This window comes from Erpetoichthys calabaricus, chromosome 11 (genome assembly GCF_900747795.2).
Source record: "Erpetoichthys calabaricus chromosome 11, fErpCal1.3, whole genome shotgun sequence".
NCBI classification, from domain to species: Eukaryota; Metazoa; Chordata; class Cladistia; order Polypteriformes; family Polypteridae; genus Erpetoichthys; species Erpetoichthys calabaricus.
The window spans coordinates 158,341,320-158,350,227 of NC_041404.2; positions in this window are offsets into that span (position 1 = coordinate 158,341,320).

Here is an 8,908-nt window from a genome sequence, read left to right on the forward strand (position 1 = left end):
AATATAATATTTTTAATATCTGATTCTTTACCGGTAGTCCTAGCCCTCTAAAAGGCAAATAAAAATAAATTTCAGACATAAGGAAGTGGGAGGTCATTTTAGACTATGTCAAGATCAGTGATTGTGAATATTATATTTTATTTTGATCCTTTACTAGGGATCTAGTCCTCTATGGATCTCTCACAGAGGGTGAAAAAATGACAGATTTATATTACATATTAGACTTTAAACATTTAAATTGAAGCACACATTTTAATATTTCAAATATCTGAAGTAACTGTTCTTGTTTATTATGCACTTCTGCCTCATGAAGTAAATCTTTACATTTCGCATGAAAAAATTAATAAATTAATGCACATATAAATAAAATCACTTGTGAAATCTACTATGTACTAAAATGCTACTGTCTGTGTGTGTGTGTGTGTTTCTGTGTCCGATCCATCCAAGCACTCAGATTGGTCAATTTGGCTTTGATTGCTCAGTCAAACATGATTGTGAAAGGAAACACTCGGCAAGGGTGGATGACACAAACGAGGATACTGACAAAAGGCGTAGGAGGAATGCTTCAAAGATGGGAAGTATTCATGAGAATACAAATGATGTTTAAACACTGGATAATGGGAGGCCATCTACTATTGGTGGTGTTTGAGAAACAGACTTTTCAGGAACACAAAATAGAGAGAGGAAGAGCCAAGCATGAGAGGTTGAGACATGCAAGGATACCAAAGAAAGGAATAGGAGGAATGCTGAAGGTACATGTAAGGAAAGAGATAACACATATCAAATATTTTAAAATTTATTTTACCACATAGCTAGTGTGATAAACAAATAACAACATAAAATGTGAGTATAAATAATTAGATGTGTCATGAAATATCTTTTTATCACTTTATTTTGTATTTATTCCATTATTACTCTATTTATTTATTCTCCATTTATTTATCTGAAGCGTTGGCTGTAAATGTGGCACTTAATGGCCAAATGTTTTTACGTTTGCCCTACCATGGATTCACTGATACAGAAAATAATACTCACTAGAACCCCCACTTTCAGCTTTGTCGAGTGAGTAACAGGTTACATTTCAGGGCTTATTTCATTTTGTATGTGTCATCTATAAGATAAATAAGTAAAAAAAAAAAAGAAAGAAATACATAGAGAAATAAGCAATAAAAATTATTTTGTGACATATAGTCCAGGGGTGGGCAGATTCAGTCCTGGAGGGCCTCAGTGGCTGCAGGTTTTTGCTCCAACCCAATTGCTTAATAAGAAGCCCTTATTGCTCAAGTAACACTTCAGCTTCACTTTAGTTGTCTCGCTCGTTAAGATTTTGAACCCTTATTGCTTATTTTAGTCTTAAACAGCTGTATTCTTAGTTTTTAATTGCTCCTAATTAGCAATACCATGCAAATGACAAAAGAGACCAGCATTTCTCCATTTAGCTTGTTTTCATTTACACCTGTGTGTATTTATCACGCACTATTTGGTTTAATTAAATACTTGGAAGGAAAGTGAAGAGAAAAAAGTGAAGCACTGAGAATTACTCATTTGTTTTAGACTTCAAATCATTTGGATGATATCCTTAGAAAGGAAAATAAATCTAGGATATGAGAATGACTTGACATGGCAGAGTTAAAGCACTAGCAAGCCATGCAATTAAATAATTGACAAGGATTGGTTTTTAATTAAGCAACTGGGTTGGAACAAAAACCTGCAACCACTGCGGCCCTCCAGGACTGAATCTACCCACCCCTGATATAGTCCACACTTACATTTCATAATTCTTTTATTTATTTATTTATTTGTTTGTTTGCTTGTTTGTTTTGTCCAAAATAATCCTCCATACACATAAGATAAACATTACTTCATACATTGAAATGAGTTGTGTTGAATTTCTTTGAAGTTAATTTTCAGCTCTGCCCCAGGCATTCAACTTTGCCCAACACAATGCCCCTCCCTTATAAACACACCTGTGTCCCAAACATCCAGCTCCACTCTGTTTGGCTGATGGCTACAAGGACAGTCACTGGTTACTTGGTATGTCACTCAAAAAGCAAAATTCTTTCTCAGCAATTAAGGTGGTTTTGATTTTAAAAGGTAATGAAAATGATCACTTTCGTTGTCATTGTTCACCATCATCCAGAATATATGAACAACATGATGAAAACAAGCTTTATAAATGTATAATAAGTATATGCCATACCCTGTACGAAATACATTCAAGAACCACCATACTATATAAAAGATACCCTATGAGCAGCACAATTATTTAAGAGACAAAGTATATACATTTTATATAAAATGTATATACGAATATATACAATATACCCTGCTTTTTTAAATTTGGTGAACAAACAGGAAATTATGCTTACTTTTTTTAGTTAATTTGTAGTCCATGCACATAATTATTAGAAGTGAATTTCATCAATTGGAAATTATACAGAAGTGTATCCTTTCATCTATCCATCTAACCCACTTAATACACTGTAGGGCTGAAGGGAGCCAGAGCTCATCTAGCAGCATTGGGCTAAGATCCAGTCTATTGATAGGTACACTGATTTATGTGACCACATCCACACTCATGTATACACCTACATACTATACAGCAGCATCAGGTGTAAAGCAGAATCCAATGCTAAATACTGAACCAGTTTATTGAAGAGTGTGCTCACTTATACCTACACTCAGTAAAACAAGACACATTTAAAAACAATGGATAATCTAATATGAATGTCTTTTGAACTTTAGAGAAGGCTAGAGAAACCAAAGAAAAGCTCATTTGAGCAACATCACAGTAGCAGAGATATTGTAGAAGGTGAGAGGTGTGCTTAGTTTTTGTTGCCATTTTTATGGAAGTGAGAGAAGTAACCATTTCAGGGGAGATGGCTACAGGGTTTGGAGAAATTTATTGACTCAGTTAAGTAAAGTCTGCAGAAATATCACTAATATGGATAGCTGGCACAACCTCTCAGACAAGCTTAGTACAAACTTAGTCAGCATTTCTGTCTCACACACGTAGTTGTCTACAGTTTTATTGTGGCTTTCTAATCCAGAGTTTGTTTTCTTTTTATCTTTTCACCAAAACTTGGTGTTTTGCAGTTAAGGTGTTCTCCTATTTAAGATAACAAGTATTGAACATTTTGTCTGAAAGTATGATTTGACATGCCAGCTTTTATGGAGTTGAATAGTTGTTAAGTTGGGCCCCAAACCTGTGTTTGCATAGGGTCCCCAAATCACTAAGTCTGACCCAGCAATTATACTGTGCATGGATGGAAAGAAAGCATCCTACTGCTCATTTCTGGTACAATTCCTCCTATTCACCTGAAAAGTAACCAGTATATTGCCAATGGTAGGATTCTAAGAGTTTCAATATTTTTTTTGAGCTTCTTTTATTTTTATTTATTTTTTTCTGGGTTTTCTAAAGAGAATCAATCTGTACAGTGTATTTATTTCTTAGTAGTATTAGCCTTATCAAATTTGCATATCATTTTGTTTCATTTTGTTTTTCTGTGAGGACTGTCATTTTGGCGAACTGCTGTCATGATGCAATATTCTCTTGTTAGGATGCATGGCATCAGAAGTGGAGTCACATGACTCACTAGTGCAACAATATATAAGATTATGGATTAAACAAAACTTTGTCATTGTTGGTGTTGCCATGTGTTATTTAGAGTCTCATAGTTGAGTTTTCTGTGATCTTTTTCTTATTCTTTAAATATTATTTTGTATGTTTTGTCACTGATTATGTTTTGTCTCCATTGAAAAATTATGTTTATCATTTATCTAGTAAATATGTATTGTTTATTTTTGCATTAGCGTATTTTGTTTTTTTCCAGACCAAAGGTAATTGTCTGACTGACGGGAGTGTGGTGGCCCTCCTGGGTTAATTGAGCAACATTGTCAAGGTTTTTTTACTGTGCAATCATCAGAGTCAGAGCATTTGATGAATCAATCGTGATCATCAATGCTTTTCTTCTGAGCAGAGGTTGTGGAAGACATCCAGGATCAACTGTGATCCTCCTGCAATGCAGCTGCTGTGAATAGAGTGCAACCATCAGAGTGGTGGGGCTTCTGTCCAGGGTTGGTGGCAGTCCACAGATCACAGATTGGGAAACGCTGTTGTAGAAGATATGAAGGTTGTCATTACCCACATTAAAGAAATTCAGTATCCTTAGAAAGAGTCTGTTCTTCATGATGTGAGATGTGTCATTGGTCCGTAGTCATTACGTGAAGATGCACCTGCCTTCTTTGGAACAGGAACAATGCAGGATGTTTTCCACAGAAGTAGCACTTTCTGTAGCCTTAGGGGCAGACTAAACAGGTGACAGAGGTCACCCCAAAGCTGGTCAGCACAAGCTTTAAGATCCCAAGGATTGACTCCATCTGGTCCTGTGGCTTTTCCTGTGTGTAGCTTCCTCAAGTGTCTTCTCATTTGGTCATCAGTTATGGATAGTGATGGTCAGAGGTGGACATTCCAGTTAAAATGGTAAGAGTTGTTGATGTAGTAGGGATGGTGTGGGAGGATTGGGCATTGGAAGAAGGTTCAAAGCATTAGTTCTGCCCACATTTCCTTCTAGCATCTGCTATATAGAGTGCTTGAGTACAGACCTTTCCAGGCATCTTTCATGTTATTCTGAATGTTTTTTTTATTTTAGCTTTGTAAGCTTCCTTTCCTTCACTCAGCTTTTTCTTCAGCATCATGTATCCTTCAGAGCCTCTTTGTCACCAGATTTCAATGCTGCCTTTTTCTCATTATGAATAGCTCCTTAGTAATCCAGGGTTTGTTGTTTGGAAAACAATGTACTGTCTTTGAGGGTACCACAGTGTTGACACAGAAGTTAATGTAGTCTGTGATGCAGTGGCTGAGTTCCGCAATATTATCCCCAGGTGACTCGCACATCATTTCCCAGTCTGTCACTTGGAAGCTAACTCCAAGCTCCACATCCTCACTGTCCTGGTAGAAACAGGTTGCCATCTAATAACAAGCTTGTAGCTGGAAAAAAGACGAATCAAATTATGGTGAGATCTGCTCAAAGACCCCAGACGTTTACACTTAACGGCATCTTTAACATTTGAATAGAGAAGGTCTGGATTGTTATTTCCTCAAGTGGAATATGTCACAAGCTTTGTTTGCCATTGTTTCTTCCAAAGTCACATGTCTGAAGTCACCACATATTATAACTGCAGGGTCAGAATGAGTCATCATTAAAGTGTTTCTGACAGACTTAATTATTTTTGTTGCTAAGCCCTTTTTTACTGTGGGGGGAATATAAACATTAATAAGGATGATGTAACTTATCTCCCTGGGCAAATAATGTGGATGAATTCCAACAACCAGAATTTCAAAGTCTGAACTACAAGCTGTGATTTTAACTGTAGTATGTTCCTTCTTACACCATTTTTCATTCACATAGATGACCAGTACTGCTCCTGCCTTTTTTCCACACTGCAACGGGTCTTTCTCAAATAAGATTAAATCTGTCCAGCTTTAAAACAGTGTCAGGTATATCAGGTTTAAGCCAGGTCTCTGTAAAACACAAAATGCCATGGTACCTGAATACTTCATTACCCACTATTAGCACAGAATGTTCATCCATCTTATTTGAGAGCAACTGAATATTGCCCATTACAATGGATGACAGACCAGTTCTGAATCTTTTCATCTTGCTTATAGTTTCACGCCAGTATGTCACCCTCACTGTCTTTGGACAAATAACTCTTGCGATACAGTGAAACTGAGTTACTTGTACTTTAATTTCATAAAATTTAGTGATAATATTAAGTTTTTCAATTTATTTTATTAATTTAAATGACATGTACATGATACAGGGCGGGTGGGCGGCACGGTGGCGCAGTGGGTAGTGCTGCTGCCTCGCAGTTAGGAGACCCAGGTTCGCTTCCAGGGTCCTCTCTGCGTGGAGTTTGCATGTTCTCCCTGTGTCTGCATGGGTTTCCTCCGGGTACTCTGGTTTCCTCCCACAGTCCAAAGACATGCAGGTTAGGTGCTTTGGCGATTCTAAATTGGCCTTAGTGCGTGCTTGGTGTGTGTGTGTGTGTGCCCTGCAGTGGGTTGGCGCCCTGCCCAGGGTTTGTTTCCTGACTTGAGCCCTGTGTTGGCTGGGATTGCCTCCAGCAGACCCCTGTGACCCGGTAGTTAGGATATAGCGGGTTGGATAATGGATGGATGGATGGATGGATGATACAGGGCTGCCTTGGTTAAGAGTATAACTAGACTGTCACCATCATCATAAGGTACATGTTTGGCAGGAGGTTTAAATAAAGACTTATAAGGCTCAGAATTTTAGTTAAATTATAATATGATTAAGTGAAGAAATATTATTTTTTTACCTTTAGAAAATGTTTAATGCACAACATAAATAAAGCCTGCTAATACAACCCATTTCCTACTTGCTTTCTGAAATAGCACCCCTCAAGAGTTCTGAGACATTCTTGTAAACAGATGTTGCCATAAGTATTCAAATACCCCCCCCCCCACCCCAACCTCAACATTGTCAAATTTTAAATTCACTGTTTTGTACCCAAATCCTTCATACTTTGTTGTGCCCAGTCCTTTCTCCAGGTTTCTATGCACAGGTCTGGCAGTGATGATTCCACTCAAAGCAAAGAGGGTGGCAGGGTGACATTTACAGCTTTGCCTAGGAAAACAAAAATGTTACAGCTGGCTCAGGGAAAAAGGTTGGGTGCATGCACTGATACAGTGCGTTGCTGCACCACCACACAACGAACCACCTCAGGATTCCAAATTAGGACCCGAGTGAGCACAGCCATGCAATGGGTGACACCTCAGCACCACACTAGTTTGAATGGAATAGAACAGTGTGAGGTTTCTTACAGTGGTTGGAGTACCAATCCTGTGACCAAACTCCAAGTTCTCCCTGCAAATTGAAAGATCTGCTTACAGGGCTGGATGCAGGCTCAGGGAAAAGATGTTACAAAAATTAGGTGACATCCTGACACAATTTCCCCATCTTTTGTTTGCTACTTTCGGCATGGTAATGCACCATGTCACAAACTGATCTCACTGGTTTTGTGAATATGGCAAAGAGTTCAGTGGTCTTCAGTGGCCCGTAGAACAAGACATTTGTAACATTAATGTGCAGCCGACAAATCTAAAGAAATTGTATGATGCAATCATGTTAACATGTATCAGAATATCCAACAAATGTTCACATCTTATAAAATCCATGCCATGATGAATTGAGGCTCTATCTTGTATGAGAATAATGTTCCTAACAACTTGCTCTGTGAGTGTATAGTTGATTGATTAGCTAGCAGGCTTGATGTGAATGAGAATATATTTGCGTGATTCACCTCAGGTTTTCACATTTTATATGATTTGGCCCTCTGCATTTCTGTGGTTCATACTGTAAATGGATGAATGGAATATAACACTGTAATAAACCAGTAGATGGCAGCAAAGTACCAAAGTTTACATTAACCAATGTAGTGGAATAGGTTTCAAAGTTCATTAGTATTGAGTCAGGGTTGTCTAGAAAATCCAAAGGGTTTGTCTAAACATTTGAAGCAACTCATTTTACAGTGTCCTTGGAAAGATCAGCCTTGAAATTTTATTAACCCCCATATAGTTTTATTTTAGGGGCAGCTTTATGTCATCCTCTTTCTCTGTGTGCTCTCACTGTTTTTTTTAGTAAGAAGAAAATGCAATTTTAACAAGAGCAGGCGATTATTTCCCCTGTAACCTATACATTGCTATTCATCTAGCATTTGCAAACTGTCCAGTTGAGGTTGAATATCCTCAAATTACAATCATCCACTTCACTACTTGTTAGTTTATTACAGTTCCCTGTGGTTCAAGATCCATTTAGATAGGCTTTTTGTTTGGTCTGTTTACTTTGATATTTCATCCCTATTGCTTATCATCCACTGTGTGTATTTATTAATGAATACACTTTTTTGAATACTTTCGGTATTGCTCTTTGAGTATTATTCTAGTTTGGAAAACATTTTGGAGATACTATTTCTCATAGTTCTAAATAGCAGGCTACATATCATGAAGTCATTCAGAGGTCTCAGAGCAGTTTTATGCTGCACCTTTATAGTGAACACCGTTCTGATGGGTTGCACACACAGTGCTTAATTATTTTCATATTTTCTCTATGTTCAGATGTGACCGTCCTGGTCCCTGTCAGCTTGATCCTGGAATTGTCGATAACATGTCCAAGGGTGAACTGGGCAAATGAGGGTACACACAGTCACCAAGAGTTAACGAAGCAAGTGCATAGTACTTGTATTTCAAACAAACAAGGTGTCCAAAATTGCAGTGCCGAAATTCTTCTTAAATATCTAATCCAGAAAAACATTGTGAAATGTGGATTTTAAACAATCATATAAATCCATTAAAATGATGTTACAATTCAGGCAGGTCTTCCTTTATAAACAGTCTCAAGCCCCAAATGTCTCCTCTGCGTATCCCATCAGGATCTTCCAGTGAAAGGAGACAGATGCAGTCAACCTTTAATCCCGGGTTCGGGTTCCCATCGCCAAACCCTCAGTGTCTGCAGGGCACCCCACTGAACCCTACTCAGTACTCACGTCTCCCTAAACCACTCCTTCGATATCGCATGGCCCCTCCTACTCAGTCTCGCTGTTCAATTGGACCGCCCCTTCTTGAGTACCAGTCTGCTGCTCATTTCACCTGGAACATTCCAAAGACTGCCTGACTCCACTACATACTACATGGGCTCATCACCATTTTGCCTCTTCTTTCTGTGCTCTTTTAAACTCCGGTGTCCATTCTCCTTCTTTGTAAAAGATGAGTGAAGCTATTGAAACCGTGAGTTCTCCTTTACTTTTCTTTTCTCTTGTGCACCGAGCGTACATCACTTTAATTTCTCCACCTCCCTCCCTTTCTCGCACCAGCTAATACATT